Source organism: Lonchura striata, chromosome 3 (assembly GCF_050655825.1).
Source record: "Lonchura striata isolate lonStrDom1 chromosome 3, ASM5065582v1, whole genome shotgun sequence".
Classification (NCBI taxonomy): Eukaryota; Metazoa; Chordata; class Aves; order Passeriformes; family Estrildidae; genus Lonchura; species Lonchura striata.
This window is the reverse complement of record NC_140705.1, coordinates 58,301,721-58,321,440: the sequence shown is the minus strand read 5'-3', so window position 1 is coordinate 58,321,440 and position 19,720 is coordinate 58,301,721. Positions and strand designations below refer to the sequence as shown.

General features: G+C 40.9%; 1 protein-coding gene across 5 annotated transcripts in view; it reads left to right on the top strand.

The window, feature by feature from the left end:
* The first annotated feature begins 312 nt into the window (after nt 1–312).
* The window catches only part of RGS17 (regulator of G protein signaling 17), a 71,145-nt gene continuing 51,737 nt past the window's right edge, over nt 313–19,720 (top strand). For 2 of the 5 annotated variants that reach the window (XM_021540572.4, XM_021540569.4), the window contains exon 1: nt 532–666. The gene's annotated coding sequence lies outside the window, so the exon portion shown is untranslated. Of the gene's footprint in view, nt 748–19,720 lie in introns of all 5 variants that reach the window. The other 3 variants (XM_085576608.1, XM_021540570.4, XM_021540571.4) reach the window with 3 other exon arrangements.

Sequence of the window (19,720 nt, the reverse complement as noted above, 5' to 3'; positions counted from 1 at the left end):
GCTGCCGGGCCGGGCGGGGCGGGGCGCGGCGGGGCGCGGCGCTGCCGGGCCGGGCGGGGCGGGGCGCGGCGGGGCGCGGCGCTGCCGGGCCGGGCCGGGCCGGGCGGGGCGGGGCGCGGCGCTGCCGGGCCGGGCCGGGCCGGGCGGGGCGGGGCGGGGCGCTGCCGGGCCGGGCCGGGCCGGGCGGGGCGGGGCGGGGCGCTGCCGGGCCGGGCCGGGCGGGGCGGGGCGGGGCGCTGCCGGGCCGGGCCGGGCCGGGCCGGGCGGGGCGGGGCGGGGCGCTGCCGGGCCGGGCCGGGCCGTGACTCACCCGCCGGGCGAGCGGGGAACTCCCGCTGCCGCCGGGCTCCGCCGCCGCCGGCAGAGCGCATGTGCGGGGGCTCCCTGCTCCGCGCCGCTCCTCGCACCCTCCCGCCCTCTCTTCCTCTCCGCCGCCCTCCCTCCTTCCCTCTCCCTCCCTCCCTCCCTCCCTCTCTCCCCCTCTCTCGCTGCCCCCTCCCTCCCTTCCTCCCTCCCTGCCCGCCTGCCTGCCGCCGCCTCCCTCCCTCTCCCCGCCGGCTGGGTGCTGAAGTTGGGCGGATGGCAGCGAAGCAGCTGCGCTAGGGGACGAGCAGCACCAGCCCTTCCCGGGATCGCTCAGCGCCAACTGCACGCAGCCGGGCGGGGGTGGGTAAGGCTCTCCGCGCTCATTTCAGCCTGAACCGTGATAAACGGCACCAAAATGTCTGCTTTATAGTGATGCAAAGGGTGTGTGTGTGGGGAAAGCCATACCGACCAAAGGGAGGGATGTGGAAGGGGGAGGGGGGTGAGGGGGAAGAGGAAAAGGAAGGAGGGAGATGGATGGATGGATGCATGGATGGATGGATGGATGGATGGATGGCGGGCGGTAGAGCGCAACAGAAAATGTATTCACCGGGGTGACAGGGTGTGTGTAAACGTGCCTGTGTGTGTGTAACAACGGGCGGCTTCGGCGCCGAGGTTGCAAGGTGGAGTGTCTGTGTGTGTCTGTGTCTGTGTGTGCGTGTGTGTGCGTGTGTGTGCGTGTGTATGTGTGTATGTCCTGCCCGCGATGCACAAAGGGGTGGGAAGAGGTGTCGCCGGGCTCTACCCGCGCCCCCAATCTCCGCCGCTCCCCGGTTTGTGTTGGGGGTGCCGCGGGGCATTCGCCGCGCCGGGCGATGCTGCTCAGCCCGAGCAGGGGAGGGATCGGGCCGCTCCCGGGGAAGCCGGGGACACGGGCTAGCGGTGTGACAGCCGCCAGATCGGAGGCGAGACAGCGCTCCTCCTGTCTTTCCTCTTGACCTTCCACTGCCTGTAACGTGGGTCTCCTTCGCGCGAGGAGAGGTGGTGTAATTTTTATTATTATTGTTGTTGTTGTTGTTTCAATCCGAGGAGCCGGCAGACGGTGAGGGTGAACAAGCGAGTCGTTGCTCTAAGATCAGGAGTTGCTTTCCCATCCCTCCTTCCCTCTGCCCCCTTTCCCGGCTGCCCCTCCTGGCCGGCCGCACCGGGGCCGGGGAACCCCCGCGGGCAGCGGCCGCGGAGCCCCGGGCGGCACCCAGCCTCCCCCGCCCGCCGTACCCTGCGGCACGGCCATCCCTCTGCCCCGGCCTCCTTCCCGCCCCTCCCCTGGAGATGTCGCGGGCGGGGGCCGCGGGAGGAGCAGGTGGCCGGGCGCGGCCGGCGGGGCAGGGATGCTCCCGGTGCGCCGTGCCCGGCCCCGAGCGGAGCGGGGCTTCCCTGCGCCGCTGGGGAAACACCCGCCGCCGCCGCGCTCGGTGCGGCGGGGATGCGGAGCCGCTGCCCGGCGCCCGAGACCCGCCGTGTGCTGCTCCTGCGGGGCTGCGCCTCTCCTCGGGATGAAGCCGCTCGCAATTAAGAATGCCGAGGTTGCCTCGCTCGCTCGGCTGCCAACCTAACATTCATCTCTATCTCTTCTTGTTGATGTAGAAAGAAACCTTACTGTTGCTGTCAGGCTTAGAAGCAGCAGGGGTGAAATTTATGGTTTTCAGTATTTGGTTTCTTTCATGTCTGTATCTGGATTTTCACCAATGTGTGACATAGGTGGCAGCCAGATGCTTTTGCAAAATGGATGAAATCTGAAATACCTTTCTAGGTAAATATAAGTAAGTTACATATTGGCTGGCAATACTATTATGGGTAACTGGTGAAAAATACCTTCCTATAAATGTAATATTCGTGCATTACAAATATAAAGGAAGTTGATTCCTTTTCACATCAGTTGATGCTAGTGTCATCATTCTTACATAAATCACTGGGAAATTTACCTGTGGCATAAGCCATTTAGGCAAACATACTATTTAACCCTTATAGAAAAACAGTGTTATGCACTGTTATCAGATATATATTTTGTTTCTAGCTCATACCCAGAAAAAGCAAAATCCTATTAAAAGATGAGTGAGCCCCACCCCAGTAAGTTTATGGCCTAAAATGCAAATGGTATGATACACTCAAGTACTCACCTCCCTGAAATAACGTATTAAAGCATTTAAATGCCTTTCTCCATCAAGGCCTTAGATCCTTTTAAGTAGCCAAAATAAGAACATAATTTAATTAAAAGAATACGATCAAATAAATTGCTATAGTGAGTTGAACATCTAGTCCAATATCCTGGCTCTGACTACAGCCATTAGCAGATGCTGAAGGAGAAAAACGTAAGAAACAGGACTGGCATACAGGGATCTTTTCCTGGCATATCCTTTCAAGTTTCAGCAACACACAGAACATGGATTTCTTAAACTGGAGTTTGCTCTCTGACCATCATGTATAATAAACTTTGAGTTTTCCTACTCCCTTTAAAAAAATCTGTTTATGCTTTATTCTCAACCTGCTTCTGTAGCAATGAGCACCACAATTTAATTATGATTTGTGTGAAAAGGTACTTCCTTTTGTTTGCTATGAACCTGCTGCCTGGTAATTTCGCTCAGTGCTCCTGAGCTGACAAGGAGCACATATTGTGTCTATGTAAGGTGCCAGGAGTGTCCTCTCAAACCAGAGCAGGTACAGCCCTGGCAGGTCAGGTCCGTTCATTTTACCTATCACCAAGCTGAGAGGCCTGCCCAGGAGTGTGAAACTGTACTCAGCCCTTATATGATGTCTTATCTTGACATCTACAGATAAGGATAATTATTCTTCTTCTTGTTATGCAACATGGACACTTATGCACAAAATATTTGTTTCAAGAAGGCTACTGAAAAGCTGTCTGTTGAAAAAATACTCCCTCCACTATTGATTTGAATTGAAATCTGACTGACAGCTTGGTGAAAAATTCCCTATCCCAATGCAGTTTTCTACCTACCCTGAAAAAAAGATGAAATATTTTATTCTTAATTTCAACTCTTATTTTTAATAACTATATTAAATACAAAATGAAAACTATATATCAAGGACATATATGTATGTATGTGTATATATATTATATATATAAACTCTGTGCATTTGAAGTAGCATCATTTTCTAATTGTTCTGTGTAATGTTCATTATAAGGATGTGCATCAACATGCAGTTTCAAAAGGAAAGTATAAATGTCCCATAAAATGTAGCTGATTTGTAAGGAGCTATAAAACAAATTCTTCTTCAGAAGAGTACTCCTGAGTTCAGTCCTGCTTGAGGAGGTATTGATCAGATCAACATTGCAGAATACTTCCCTGATCTCAGTGGTAGCCACTCTTTGATTTTGTCATAAGAATAATAAAGGAATAAGAGACCAGACAACTACAAAACACAACCCAGACCCAAAGGCACAGAAGTTGTGTCTTTACAGTTTTAATTTGGCAGCAGACACTACTTGGAGCAACACAATACACAGCAGAACGTGATGAAGTAGAGAAGGGTAGAAACCCATGAGTTGTGAAATTCTTCACAAAAAATAAAATGCTTGAAATCTCAGATGTGTTAATCTCCATCTCCCAAATGACTAAAAGAAGGAGAGGCTCAGTGGTATTGTTATGGGGACAGGATAGGAGGAATGTCAGCCAGTCTCAGACTTAAGCCAGTCTCAGACATGATTTTCTACTTACAAGTAGTGTATGTGTGTCTGTATGTGTATATGTAGCAAAACACACATATATGTAGATACATATGTAGATATATATATGGTATATACATTTTTATTCACTAAAAATACACTATCCTAAACAAATTTTACAATCATAGTACTTTTAAGTAGCACTTTCTTGCTTGTTTTCTTCGCATGCATGCCTTTAAGTATGAACATATGGAGATTCTTAGGAATACACCAGAAGTGTAACTAAGTGAAACAGTATTAGCTCTTACAGAGATGTTCATTACTGTTCCATTAGCTCCCTCCTGATCATCTCTTCATGATGTCAGGCATTTATTTTGCACTTGTACCAAGATTTCAGTTTTTCTAGTGAAAATATATCCCTACCATACTATTAGTGCCTATTCTGTGAATACCAGATGAACATAAAATTCATGTGCTAATTGGTCTGAGCTAAAATTCATTAAAAACTAAATCCTTCACAAAATTTTGTATTTCTATTGACATACCCTTTTGCTCTAAGTAGTTTTTATAATTAAATTATGCAATCAAATTTTCCATACCATTAATTAATTAAAAGCTTGTGCATAAGGTATAAAAACAAATGAATAGATTAAGTTGTAATTAAGTTTATCTATTTGTGGTTACAGCTAATGGCTATAGCTATACAGGCTGTAAGTAGAGTTGTGTGAATAGCTTTGCTGCTGACTCCTGGGTGTCCACTGAACCCTCCAAAGCACTTCAGCTTGGCACTTCTGCAGGTCTTGGCTACAGAGGGTCTGAGAAAGTGAGCTGCATATGCGTCTCACTCTGATTCTCTGGAAAGTTAACCATTTCAGAGAGGTCTTTTCTACAGAGATTTTGTGTCTCTACTTGAAGTTGGGTATTTGCTCTCAAAAGCTTTTCCTTGGCATGGCTGCTGTCTCTAGCGTGCACAGAGGAAGCAGCCAAGCGGTGTGACTGTGGCAGGGACTTTGGGGAATGCTTAAAGCACACAAACTGATGCACTGGGGGTCTGCTCTGCTCCTCCTGCCCAGCCACCATGTAACCTGTGCCTTGACCACACCGATATAAGGGCTCGATTCCCTAGTGTGCTTTCTCTGATTTGCACTGCTCCAGTGATGCAAAATAGATGTAAACTCAATTTAAATGACTTGTGTGCTTTGATAAACTTGTGTTGTTCTAGTATATTAATGAATGTGGACTTAAATATAAGAGTATTTTAATCAATTTAAGGTTGATTCTATCATAGCATCATAAAAAAATTTGAATCATAGCTTTGTCTTTAAATTTTTTGCTTATAAAATATAAATGAAATGCATCTTAACATCCATACAATAGAAATTTTCATACATTATTTACTTTGTGAGCAAATAGCAGCAAGTTCTTAGAAATCCATAAATATCTAAGTAGGATGTATGTGGGAAATTACAGGTAGGGAGATAGAACAGAAATAAAATTTAATAAAATCTTAAATCCAGCAGCCAAGCATTAAGAGCATGCACATACCTTAAACACTACATCTGTGCTGCATAATCTTTCTCCAAACAAAATCAATATATTTCTAGTATAGGTTCTTCAGTTAGAAAGGGGTAAATTAGACAGTGATGCATTAACGCAGCTTTGTGGCCTCTGCTACCAAAGCAGCTTCATTTAAAGCAGTTTGTCTGCTCTCTCCAGTGATGCCAGCTCTGTGGTTGCTGAAATATGAGAGACCACAAGCTGAACCAGTGTATATAGCCCATCTCTGTACACATAGGCTAGCAGGGGGAATGTCACAGTAGCGCTGCCTTTACAGGACACAGCCACTCTGTCTCAATCCCTGATTAATTGATTATGATACCTTGCTAAGCAAGACTTGAGTGGGGGTTTTTTTTGTTGTTTTTTGGGTTTTTTTTAGGGAGACTGAATATGGTTTGGGCAGTTTTGCTGTATATGTTTTCCTGTGCTATGGTATGCTGTAACAATGTCTTTATTTATCAGCAACTCATGCCATTCGAAGTTAAATAATCCTGTGAGGGATAGCAATTAAAGCCCAGAAAGCATGGATGAAGGATGTCATGGTATCCTTAGCACAGCACTTTTATACCTGCTTCCAAGCTGGACACGGCTTTGAGCAACCTAGCAGGGGGGTTGGAACTAGGTGATATTTAAGGTCTGTTCCAGCCCAGACCACTCCGTGATCCTGTGATTGTCTAATGCTGTAGTTCAGACAGCTTTCAAGAGAGAGACTTCAGAACAGTGAGCACAGTAGAGGCAGCGTGTCCTAGGCACACAGCTGTGGCAAGGAGCTGCAGGAAGCCCTGACATTTCTCACAGTACCACTGCTTGATTAGCATCACTGTGTATCTGCTGCTCTCATAGAAGCTTAAATCAGAGGAAAGTCATAGAATGTCTGGGCTGGAAGGGCCCCTGCATATATTTTATGCAAGTCCCCTTGTTGTGGCCCAGGACACCTTCCACTAAGACTGAGTTGCTCAAAGGTCCATCCAACTCACCTTGAACACTTCCAAGGACAGGACATCCCCAGCTTCATAGGGCGACCTATTCTAATGCCTCACTGGCCTCATAGTGGAGAAATGTATAGTAAATTTTTAATATCATTGTTACTGTTATGGTTTGCTTAATGGGAACAACCTTCTGAAGTAAAGAATTTCTTATCCATTCTGCTTTATTTTGACAGTACTGCAGACAGCACATGCTCTCTGATATTCACATTGCACCAGACCTTTGGGTAGTGTAGATTCTGCTCTCAATGATTTGCATCATATGAAAATTGAGAACAGTGAATAATAACTTCCTGTACAAGAGCTTCACAAGTAGCCTTGATTTAATGAATGTAGGTGGGAAGTGTCATCCTAATTACTCAGTGTCCAAAAGGTACTTTTATTTCCAAGTCTTATTATCTTCAGAAATTACAAAGTCCTAAAATATTAATCGGATGCTTCATAGCTTTCAAGATGGATTTGGGAAGAGTGAGATGTAAAAGTTATTTTTTTATCATTCATGTAGAATGGTTTAAAAATGTATCTACTGTGTTGTAATGCAGTGGTTTTATAATGGTCTGATAATCTAATGGATACAGTTTGATATATCTGATAACTGGAACGTCATGTGTAAAATTTTTTCACTATTATATGTATTACATTTGCCCAAAGTATTTTTATGAACACTTAATGACCCTCACAATGTACAAACCCCAGATGATGTTAAAAAACAGAATCTCAGCTATATGGTAAGCATTGTGCTGACCAGAATAGACGAGGCGGTTTTCAAATTTTTGATTATTTGATATGTAAAATTAAGTCACAGAGCAACCACAAAAGAAATAAGAACTCATGTGGTGAGAATCTTGAAAGGATAGAGGGAATACCTATAACCAGTGAATGCAGCTATTTTGTAAACTATGAAGTTATGAAGGTAGCAGCTTTGAGCTGATAGCTCATGTAGGACTGGGCACTGGTCAGTGATTGGGAACACAGGAATCTGACTGTTTATTGAATTTGTTCTCAGCTCTCTCTGTGGAAGGACCATCCCATATCCAGCATCTGTCTCAAAGCCTATGCCTACACTGCTAATTGCAGACTAGGATAGAGATAGCTGACAAAGTTCAGACACTCAAAAAATCTACTCAAAAAAGAACTAACAAGAAAGTTACCTTATTTTACCTCTACTATCTGTATGTCATCTTGCATCCTGCAGTACAGACTAGTCAGAAACGGAGAAATACACTCCTGAAATTTTTCTATTTTTAACCTAAATGGCTCCTGAAGACATTTACCACCAAATATGTTCTATACTCCTTCAATCATTGTCTTAGCTTTTCTTACCCTGCTTCAATTGATCAGTAACCATCCAAGGAAATCACAACTGTTGTCAGTGCTAAAATACAGAAGTAACATATCATTCACGTGGCTGTCTAAGATTCTGACTTTATGTAGTCAAGGTAGCACAACTTCTGTGAGTGCAAGGTTGCAGTGAGCACTTCTTTTAGTTGCCAGGACTCTGTTTTTATTAAGAGTCCCAGAGTTTTTCTCTGCAAACTAACAGAAGCCTGAGCATTTGCACCAGAACTTGATTGTCTATGTGAGTTTTTAGGATGGTTCTAGACCTGACTGGAAAGTTACCACGTTTCAGGGATCATTCCCAATAAAACACTAATATGAGACCGTCCTGTTATGCAAAGCAGGTCACTCTAATTGTACAAATGAAAGTAAATTGGCCATTTAGGCTCAGAGCCAAAGAACAAGCCCAGGAACTGTTTCTTTACAGTACAGGCCCATCACATCTCTTCAGGAAGGCCTTTACCTCTGCCCTGCATTCTTTCTTCTCAGGAATATGGTGTTAACCAAAGGAAACAGTGTTTGCTGAGATTTTTGAGTTTATGTTTTTCCCTTGATATTTGCCTACTACAAGCAAGAACACTGCAGATTTTTATAGTTCTTTCTGTTTTGTTCACAACAGAGGGGTACATTGTCAAATTGTATAAATAAACATATGCTTGAAGCATCCAGTTACTAACACACCTACTTAATAGTTATTCCTCATGCTTAATTTCAGATTGAGATTTATCAGCTTTTAATACATTTAATGTTCATTATGTTGACTTTTACCATGTTTATTCTAGAATCACAATGTTGTGTTCACTAACAGAAGTCAACATACTTATATTGACAATACCATCAATTTGGAAATCTGATATATAAAATATCACCATCTCAAACCCATCTCAAATATACATGGTTTTAAAAATTCCATTTAACATAACTCATATTGAATGGCTTTAACTATACTGAGTTCACTCAAGTCCTTCACGCATTTATTACTGTTAATATTCTATCAAACCCATGGGACAGGGAGGTTATGATTTATGTTCAATATTAATTTTGTTTATGCGTAAAAGAAGAGAGAATTGTTTGAACATATTTTTAAAGAAAGTGTGAAGTTTAGGGAAGGTGAGTTGCTCGTATCTGTATGTGCATGAGGTAATAGGAAAGTTATATATCTTGTATGACCTTGCTTCTGCTGAGCATTTCTCTTGGTCAGGTATATAATGCTGTGGCAAATACAGTGTCCTGGTTTCATGCAGTGTGACATTTCAGGAACTTTTAAGAAAATAGAGAATCCAGAAAGATGAAAACAGTAACAGAAGAGGTGACTACTCATCATCATCATATTATTATTCTGAGAATCTAGCAATTTAGCAAGCACTAAGAATAAATAAAGAACACATTATGAAAAGACTAATCCTGTCCTTCCAGATTTTGCAATTTAGACCTAATTAGTGCTTTTTAATCATTCCATCATGCTGTCTTTTCTACAAGCTCACCTTTCAAGCAACCACTAAATTACCTTTGCATGCTAAGACACCAGCACTGCTTTTCACAGAACAGAAATGCAGATACATATCAATTAAGCAATTAGAGGATCACACCACGAAATACTGGCAGATGCAGAAGTTAAACATACAGGGCAAAATTCTTGTTGATTTCAAAGGTTAAAATCTTACATTAAGAATCTTGTCTCCTACTCCAGGTTCCTTATTACCAAAGTAATGCTCATATATAAACATAAGAGAGAACATTGCATACCTAATTCTAATAATGAAGGCAGCATACAATTTCTAAGCCCAAATTACTCTGTATTTTATCAACACCTCAATCTTGGATGCAATCAGGACTAGGGGAAATGATTTACTCAGTCCATATCAGCATATAATTTATATATGCTTATATATATTCATTTGTAATTTAGCCTTAGAAACTTTTAATTAATTGCCTTCTGGTTATCCTGGTGAGAGGATACACCCATGGGCTGTAGCTACCAACAATCAGCTTCTCTAGTAAATTTCTTGTGAAGTAGGCTAATGGCCCAAGTAAATGCAATTTAGTTTATTTTGTAAAGAAAATAAATAAATTACTGTATGTCCCTTGAAAGATGGGGGAGAGGCCTCCTTGAATTCCAGAAAATATGGTCTGAAAGAGCTATAATGTAAGAAGACTAAATTTATCAGGAAGCACAATTTATTGCAGATCCAGCTACAGATGGGAGACAGTTCTTAGGGGTTTTAAGACTCCAAATAATTGAATTCCTATTCATGTTCAAGACATTTTTCCATTAAATTTAATGGACTTCTATGGCAGAAACTATTTTTATATGTAATGGTAATCATCATTCACATTTTAAACATAGGATTGTAAGGCTCTGTTTAGGCTCTGTTAATAGAAATTGTCCTGCTAGGCAGTGAGATCATACACAAGGGGACTGAATGCCAGAGACACCTTGATATTGACTGCTTAATATTTGGTGAGGTACCATCTGGAATAATCTAAAGATAGTATTTTATGTTTTTAAACTAAGTTGGATGCTATTCATACAGCAGACTGACTTTTTTTGTTGGTTTGTTTCTACATTAAACCCTGAGCTGTTTAATTGACATATTGTTTAAAATTATGCTACAGTCCTGTCCTCTGAGGTAGAGAGTGTGTCCAGCAGGGTGCCAAGGAAATCAGCTGCTATTGAACCAGGCAGTGTGTGCTCAGCAGCACTCTGGGTTAGGCTGCTGTTCAGTGCCATGGCCGATTCCAGCAGGTGCCACAGTAACAACACTGGAAAATAGGAAAGTATGCTGAGGGAAAAACCCTAGCTAATTTAATCCCAAACTCTGTTTCCATCAACCAGTTCTTAACTTTTTTCTCTTCTCTTGATCAAGTTGGTATTAAATGCAGGAAGTGGTTTTTGTTTTGTTTTGTTGTTGGGTTGGGTTTGTGGGGATTTTTGTGGGAGGAGAGAGGAGAAGGTTGTTTGGGTTTTCTTATTTAATTTGGTTTGGTGGGGGTTTTGTTTGTTTGTTTGTTTGTTTTTACATCTATTCTTACCCAGAGGCTGTTCCAGATCTCCTCTTGAAAACCTTTTTCTCATTTCTGGTCACATTCACTCAAAGACTGCTCATTCTCCACTTGCACTTGTGCAATGATCCATATTAAATTGTTCTTCCTCCCTTCCATTTGTTCACCTGACATATTCATATCCCTTCCCTTTAAACATTTGTCCAAGAGACTCTCTTTAGATCAAACAGACATGAAAAAATGGAGAGAACATTCAGAATGCAGAATCTGTATCTTGCGAAACAAGGGGGCTCAAATGTCCTGGCAACAGCTCTCCTCCCAGTCACAACCCTCCTCCAGCCTTTTCCCTTCAAAACTCATCTGTGGAGCTCCCTGGAGTAGGAAGACAATAAAGCCTGTGTGACTGCTCCATGAGCATGTTCTCCTGTTTATGTAAGAGGAATCCCTTAGTAAGGAAATAAGGAATATTCAAGGTGCAGCTCACACCTGCAGCGATCTTAGAAATGTACTGTTTGAATTTCAGTGCTGTGTGATCTGCTATGATCCTCACTGTGAACAGTGGCAGCAAAAGACATAAGGTCATGTGTATAAGAAAAGATTCACCTACATACCCACATAAACTTTGGGGCAACCTAAAGGCTTTTTTTTTTTTTTTTTTTTTTTTTTGGTCTATCATCAAAATACATTTCCATGTTGATTTGGATTCAAAACAACTCTTTCAGGAAACTCTTTTGTATGTTGCTTAAAAGTGCTTCTCAGTCTTGGTATCCTGTGGAACTAGATAAAGATGTAAAATTTTAGTGTAGACATGTCCTAGTCTAGAAGAGAAGCGTTCCAGCAGTAGCAACTGCATTGCAAATGCATTGGTTCACCTACATGAGATTGCACAGGACAGACAAAAATATCATAACTTTGATTTGTTGTGCATGACTCACTTTCTAAAGAGAAGTCAGATCACAAAAGAAAATTAAACATTTGTCAAGGAAATTAAGAATCTGAGCCACTAAGAAGAATTGGTGATTGTTGATGATTGTTCTCAGACTTCAGTTCTCTTATGCTGACCCACTTGCAGACTTGAATGGAAACTGATCATTCTTCTTTATAAGAGTTTCAGAGTTATATTTAAAAAGTTGTTTTTAGAGCCAAGGAGAGGTTTGAAATGACAATAACCACACCATGTCCTTTATTCCACTTGTTAGCCTGTAATCCTACCTGTTAACTATGCACTGTGAAAAATAGCACCATCTCAGGACAGGCACTTAACTAGAAGAAAAAAGTTGGCTGCACCCAAGCCTTTGATGGCTGAATAAGGATCAAACATTTAATGTGATCAGCAGGCAGCTCTGCCTCCCACGCTCTCCTGCAATTATAACATTCAGTTTACTTTTTCTATTTAAAAATAATTGTATTGTTCAAACAAAAATAAAACCATTCAGAAAATGTCTAAATTTGGCTTTCAGACTCAGATTTTGAATGCCTGGTCAGTGCTTCTGAGTGATGTATATTGGAAATGGAAAGGTCAGTGCTATTAACACATTGACATTGACAACATTTACATCCGCACCTCCTTCCTAGAGATGTTGCATGGATGAAATACCGGAGGCAACATGTGTCACATGTATTATCTATGTGTGTTCCCTGTTTAGAAGGAGTAGCTACTCTAAGGTTGTAGGCATGCACACAATTATTAAAGGCATTATGGATCTCAGAGACTCCCAACAAGCAAGTTGGGACAACACTGAGATGGCCTGGCTGCCCAAAATTAGCCTTTAGCTTTTGAATATCCAGTGGATGGTTGTCCATCAGGCACTGCACATCCCACTCAAGTGCTGGGCCTCCCTGGTCCTGCTGCTGTTGTGATGCCACACACAGGCACAACTAATCTTTTCTGCTTGTCCCCCAGAGAGTGAAGGGTTCCTCAGCACATGCTTATTCTTGCTAGGACTCTAATCTGCAACTCTCCAAAAAGAAAATGTCAGGTATTTATCTAAACAGAATACTGTTGGCAAGTTTGTCTAACCTGTCATAGCAGGTATGTCATACCATCATCCAGAAGTCATGGGTCATTGCACAATTATAGCAGTAAGGCTGTAAGTTGAAGTGAAGCCAGAGAAAGAAAGAACTTCCAGGAGTTTTGAGACATTTGTAGACATTTAGACTGTCTTTGAGAAGCACTGAAAAATATTCTCCATGAAAGTATCACAATCCTTGCCTACAGATCTGCCCCAGTGAAAAAACATGTTATTCCAATTCAGTAATTATAGACCAAAATTCTTTCCTACATTTACCCCCAATGAAACAATTAACATGGACACAGGCGTTCACCCTAGCAGAAAAATCTGCAAAATCTTACTTTGTGACCAGACATGCAGGTGGTTCAATTTAATTCTCACTAATTCTTTCCACAAAGTTAAAAAAAATTCCCTGAAGGAAGAAGTGCTTGAGTCAGCTCCACAGAGAACAGAAGTTTATCCTATTCACTGGCTGAGATGAATCTTTTATTGAGATGCTAAATGTTGTTTCATTGCTTTCCATACAGCCTTTCCATAAGATCTAAAGAACTTTTTATGACACATTTATATTCATTGTGAGATTTTTGCCCCTGGCTCTCCAGCTGTTTCCTGCTTACATCCTGAGGCAAGAACTGCTGAACTTGGGGAGAAGGAAGACTGAATTATAGACAGGAACAGACAATTTTAGAGTGTGTAGACCCCAGAATTGGTTATCCAGATGTTCCAGGTGAAGGGACAAATCTCAAGAGCAGAAGGAATAACGACCACAGACTAAGAGAACACAGAGAAATTGAAAAGGACCTTTAAAATCTGAAGGGGCAAGGAGCAGGCATAATAGACAGTGAGACTGAAATCTCAGTAGATAGCAGTGAAGAGTACTGAATGTAACATGGATCTGGATGCTAGTTAGTGAAGAAAGAAGAAAATTAGTAAAGAACAGGTGAATTAAAAAGCTACAGTGATAAAATCTGGAAGTATGGAATAGCAGAGATGGACACTGAAAAATAAATGTATTAGAGACACTTTTTAATACATAAGCTGATTTCTAATAGTTTTTGATTATTAGAATATGTTTGTAGCATTTGAAGAATTCAGTCTTATAAGAAATTTGCTCAGCCTGATTATTAAGAGAGATATTACAGAAGTCCTGCCTTAAAAAAGTGTTAAAAATTAAAATAATTCCTTTATATGCAATAGATAATGGCATATGGGCAACAACAAAAAACCCACGCTAAACCCAGCTTGTTTTCTCTTTCTATCTGCAACTAGAATTTGCTTCTGAAACACTCAAAACTGTGCCATTCAACTAAATTTCCTTCATCTAGAGACAACAGGAGATAAGAGCCAACAATTAGATGATGCTTCTATTCCTGGTCCTCCTTTCTGATCCTATACCATAGGATCAGAATAAGTAAAATGCCTCTGTCTAAGCAGGAGCAAATGATCTTGGAAAGAAAGGAGATCAGCTTTCCCAGTGATGTGTGTTCATTGGATCTGGAGATCTGCACATGAAGAGGAAAGAAGGCAGACAACTTTTGATGGCAATGAAAGTTCACAGTATTTGCTGCATGTGGCAAATCTACTGAAGGCCTTTCTTACCTGCAGCACACTTTCTAATACAACACTATTGTCCTAATGAGGAAGGTACTGTTGAGTCAACTGCAAGTCTCCAAAAGATTTTATTGCTGTTACAGATAATTTGAAATTTCATTGTATCCTGATCAGTATCCTTATCATTTAAAAACTAATTTTGTTTAATTGTTTTTGCTTTTTTTTTTTTAAAAAAAGAGGCAATTTTCTACTATCCCAAGTTTCCCTAAAATTATTTTCAGCAATTCTATTTACAGAATATGTATAAATATTAGAGTAGCATACTTATTGTCACTACTGGTGTACTCTGGTAAATAAAAAGTGGCAATTTCAGTAAAGCCTAAATATACATTCAGGGATCAAATCTAAGAACTCCATAATCAGAGGATACAGGCATTTCTAATAGCCATTTTCTTGAGGAAAGCACTGGGCTCAGATGAGAATTAAAAAATGTGATTAAAATATTTCTCTTAATTTAAACATCTTCTGTAGCTCCTTCTTCCCATGCAGTCTTCCAGGGCAAGTTATTTGTGCACCTAGAACTGGCCTAGCAGAGAGATAGACAAGGAGGAATTTATCTTCTTGACTGGGATGACAGTAGCTGCTGTATGCACCTCAACCCCAAACTGCTATATATCCTAGGCATCCAAACTAGGACTTAGAGGCTTTCATTCCTCTAAGAGGACTCAGTTTTTAAGAAAACACAATGTCCCATTCCCCTGTTACCCTTAGGTACCCAAATTTCCCCAGTCATGTGCATTGAGTGCCTATTACTCACGCTTGAAATGACATCCTGCTAACTAGGTCACAACCAGCTCTCAGCAGGATGTGTTGTCTGCCAGAGATCTCAGAGGAGCTTGGTCCACAGGGCACGCTGAGAGTGTGCTTCTCATTTTCTAAAAGAGCTGAACTCATCTCAAAACACTGGACACAAATGAACTGTTGGTCCAAAACACAGCCAGAAAAGGAGGCTGGTCAGATGTAAGGTTTGGGGTTATTTCATCCCTTCCGCCCTCACCAAAACTCTTGCCATTTTCAAAATTTTTCTTTCATAAAATAAAGGAGGAGGGTCAGGTTCAGCCAGAATGTGATACATTTGCATTCATCCAATGTGAAGGGGAATTCAGACCTTCCCCTTCCCACCACAAAACATCTGCCCTAATCACCAGTTTTGAAGATATTCAAGGGCAGAAATAGTCTCCATTGTTACCATTGACACTGTGCTGTTTTGCAAAAAAAATCTACCCAAAACACCATCAAACAATTAAAGAGAAATTAGCCAGGGAGACAGCAGAGCATCACCAATGAGGAGAGAAGCAGGAACACCTTGATTTCTGCCTTTTTCTAAGTGCTAAAGAGTGTGGGTGCCACATTATTTAATCTTTGCAATATTGAATAAAAGCAAGAAAGCACATCCACCATCTCATTTTACAAAGCATGTTCTAGTCCATAATGTATTTTTTTTAAGGAATGACTCAGGGTGCTAAATCTAGGTGAGGGCCATGGCTGCAAATCTCAGTCATTCTGCAGTCCAGGCAGGGTTTCTCCTGGGTAGGGACAAGGGCAAGGCACTCTCTTGGTCACCACTCCTAGTTATCCTCCCCTCCTAGTTATGCAACATGTTATGCTAGTCTAAGCCAGACCTGCTGCCCCTCTCCTCCTGCTACATAGAAGTGACTGCAGTGAATAAATTTGGAGTTAATCCTCCTGACAGCTAATCAGTGCTTCTACAGAGTTTCTTTTCTGCCACAAAACTTACTTGATTTGTGTTACCACATGGTAGAAACACATCAACCAGAAAGCAGGAGTTGAAGGACTGATGGTTTGAACTTAATTTGACCGAAGTTGCCATGCTTGGGGTGCTGCTTTTCAGAATTCATTTTGAGGTGTCTCATGTTGTCAAAGTATTGCAGATTCACAGGTACCTTACACAAGCCTGTTGTCTTCTATGAGAGGGGAAAAAATATAAATCCAACAGAAGACCTACAGAAATATACATACACGCGCGCACACACACACCTCCAAACCCCACAAAAACAGCTCTAAAAGCAAATGTCTCATAGCCTCTCTGGACCCAGAGCTGTCTGGTCTGAGTGGGAGCAGCTTTGAAGAACCCAGAACTCTGCACAGTGCACACTAGAAGCAGAAGGAGCATCACGCTGGCTTTCTTATTTCCTTTTTTTGATAAAAGTTTGCATGTAAACTGATTTTTTTTTTCTTCTTGTGTTCTGTTTATTGGGCTCCAGTTATAACTTTCACAGTTACGCTTTTTATCTTACAAAAAATATGATCATATGCAATAGGACTAACTTATAATAAATAACTGAATCAAAAGCTAAAAAAGAGTGCTCAACTTACCAAATAAATAGAAAAATGTAATTAGGGTACACATTAAAACTGGCACAGGTGCCTACATAGGACAAAGACTAAACCTACAGTAAATGTTGCTTGGAATAGACAGACTACCATGTTCTCTTCAAAAATCTGGACATCCTAAAAGGTGTTTATCCTTCCATAGAAGTTTGGCAGCTCTGTGATTATCCTACACCTCTTATCCTATAGCCTCTTTATCTTTTCTGTTTACTTGTTATACTACAATCAAGTCCCTTAAACCTCACCTGGGTGAAAATATTCACCAAACGTGGATGCTGGGTGAATTGAAGGCAGACCTTTTCTAAGCATTTTATCTACAACAGCTTTTAGTCAGGGTGAAGAAGAATTCTTCTCAGAGTTGTGTCAGACAATTTTGAAATTGCTTCTTTCTGTAAAAAAAACAAATTTTTTTTTAATCTTTCAAGTGCCATGAGAACATCAAACAAAACTGTAAGGAAATCACTTCCTGGGGTCAAGACCCATTCTGATACAAGTAGAATGTGGATGGATTTAGAAAACTCCATTTAGCATTTCTGAATTATCTATCAGTCCCTGGTTCCAGAGACCCATGGAAGAGAAAAGAGAATATTCCCCTAGTCCATGAAATTATCAGTATGACAGGTGTCATATGTGGGAGATAAAAGCTGTTGTTTAAAAATTATTGTAGGGCTGAAACAAATAATGTACATCAGTTTTGGTAATTCCAGACAGGGCTCCCTTAATACAGACAGGCACCTCCCACACAGCAGCTTAGAGAAATGCTATTAATAAATTTTTACAAGTTGAAGCTTTTCTCTTGCCATTTACATTTCTTTTGTATCTGTCATTATCATCTCGTCCAAGTGACTCAGAATCTTAAAGATCTTCTGCTCAAGTCCGAGCTCAACTTTTTGACTATCTAATCAAAAAGAAAATCTTTCTCCTCATCATCAGTCACTGGTTTTAGAAAGCAAGGTTCATGATGAGCAGAAAAGGTACTTACACCTACATCTCTTGTATCCCCTGTTAGCTTTGTATCTGCTAATAGCTGCATCCCCTTTGGTGCAACCTACACACAAGAGAGAAGTCTGGAGCCACTCACTTAAAACCTCAAAAGATTTCTAAATAATATGTAAGTTTCATGAAAGGGAAAAATTAAGTTTTTGTGAGAATACTTGAAATACATGATTTAACAATCTCTATAGTGTCCAACTCTTATTGAAAGAAGTAGCTTACTAAATCACAATAAGCAACAATTTAGTCAGATTTTTTAAATTCTAGGATAGTCCTCAGCTATTGGATCATCTTTCCTCTCCAGTTTGTTGACTATCTCTGCTCAATGTGCTACAGGCACAAGTGTTACTTCCTTTGTTAGTATCTAGTCGTGAATGGCCAGCTCTTCTAGAAAGTTTGATGCTTCATGTTCTTTAGGGGAATCTGAACACTTGCTCTGAAAATGCCTCTGGATTTTCTACTGAGACACTGCCAGATGTGAAGAGTTGCAAAAACTGAGAAAGTGATCGCATCTCCATAAATAGATTTTCTATTTAGTTAATATAAACATTAACTGTATGCTGTTGGATATTTTTCTTCTTTGAAGTAATGTCTTGCTTATACACTGACAAATTTTAGGATATGAGAGAGCAGTGAAGATGAACACTGAAAGACAAATCAAATAAAGAACTGTGTGGTCTGTTACAGGAATGCAACAGCAGAGAACGCTGATAAAACCAAAGTGCAATAAGTGAGAGGCTTATTTATGCTAAATTAAACTTTAATTATAAGGATTGCACTAGGAGCTCAGAACTTACTTCTTCAGTTAAAAAACATGCAAGCATCTTTGTGTGAGTCTAAGAAGCAGACTGACCAATTTTTTGAAGGTTCTCATGAAAGTGACACAAATGGACAGAAATTGGAATAAATAAATAAATGGGAAAGCAATATTTCTATCCATTGCTACAATAACTTAGATGGAAAAGGCCACACCATTAAAAGAGAAAGTGTGATAAAAGCATATCCTAGACCACTAAGTTTGCCTTGCACTTTGTTGTAAAAGCTAGGGATCATCCGTCTGAGTGTTCTGAAAGCTTCTCTATTCATGAGGACTCAAAAAAGCAGTTCCTACATTTTGTTATGAGTCAAGCCAGCAAAATGTTTTTAATGGGCTTTCAGGCTTGATTTTGGAATTGTCATAGTGTCACTTATGGTAAAACTAGAAGAAATAATAGCATCTGTCTTGAATATAGCCATCTCAGCCCCATTACACCATAGCAATGCCATTAGAAGCAAACTGTTTTTCCTGTCTTCTCTGCCTATTAAATTATCTTCCAAAGTGATAGCATTCTTGCCAGGAAAATTTGCTAAGCATGTCTAAATAATTATTAACTGTTTATATATTACTTCAGTTTCTCCTTCTATTGCAGTTCCTGATTTTCTTTCATTTATGTCTTCACTATCATATCTAAAAACTAATTTGTTGCCCCCATTTGATAAAAAATACCCTCTGCATCGGAAGGAAACTATTAGTGTTCAGCTTGCATCTAGGTTAGTATAAGATAGCTGGTAGATTATGGATTAGCAACTCCAAATTTAAAGAAATTCATCTTTTCAAGAAACTGTGGTATGTGAAGTATGTTGCTAGACTTGGGTTTGGGGTTTTGGTGTTAGGGTTCATTTTAAACATCATCCTTCAACCTTTCCCAAAGGAAGCATACTGAAGTAACCCATGTAAACTGCAAGTGTGCCCACAGGGTAACTAATGTCAGCTGCCACTGAAGAAAATGTTCAAGTGCAATGGTGTAGACCATTTAACATGGGATGGAAAACTCTGAATCTCAGTCGTATAATTTTGGGGACCAAATATGACATGGTGTGAATAACCATGTTCTCTTGAA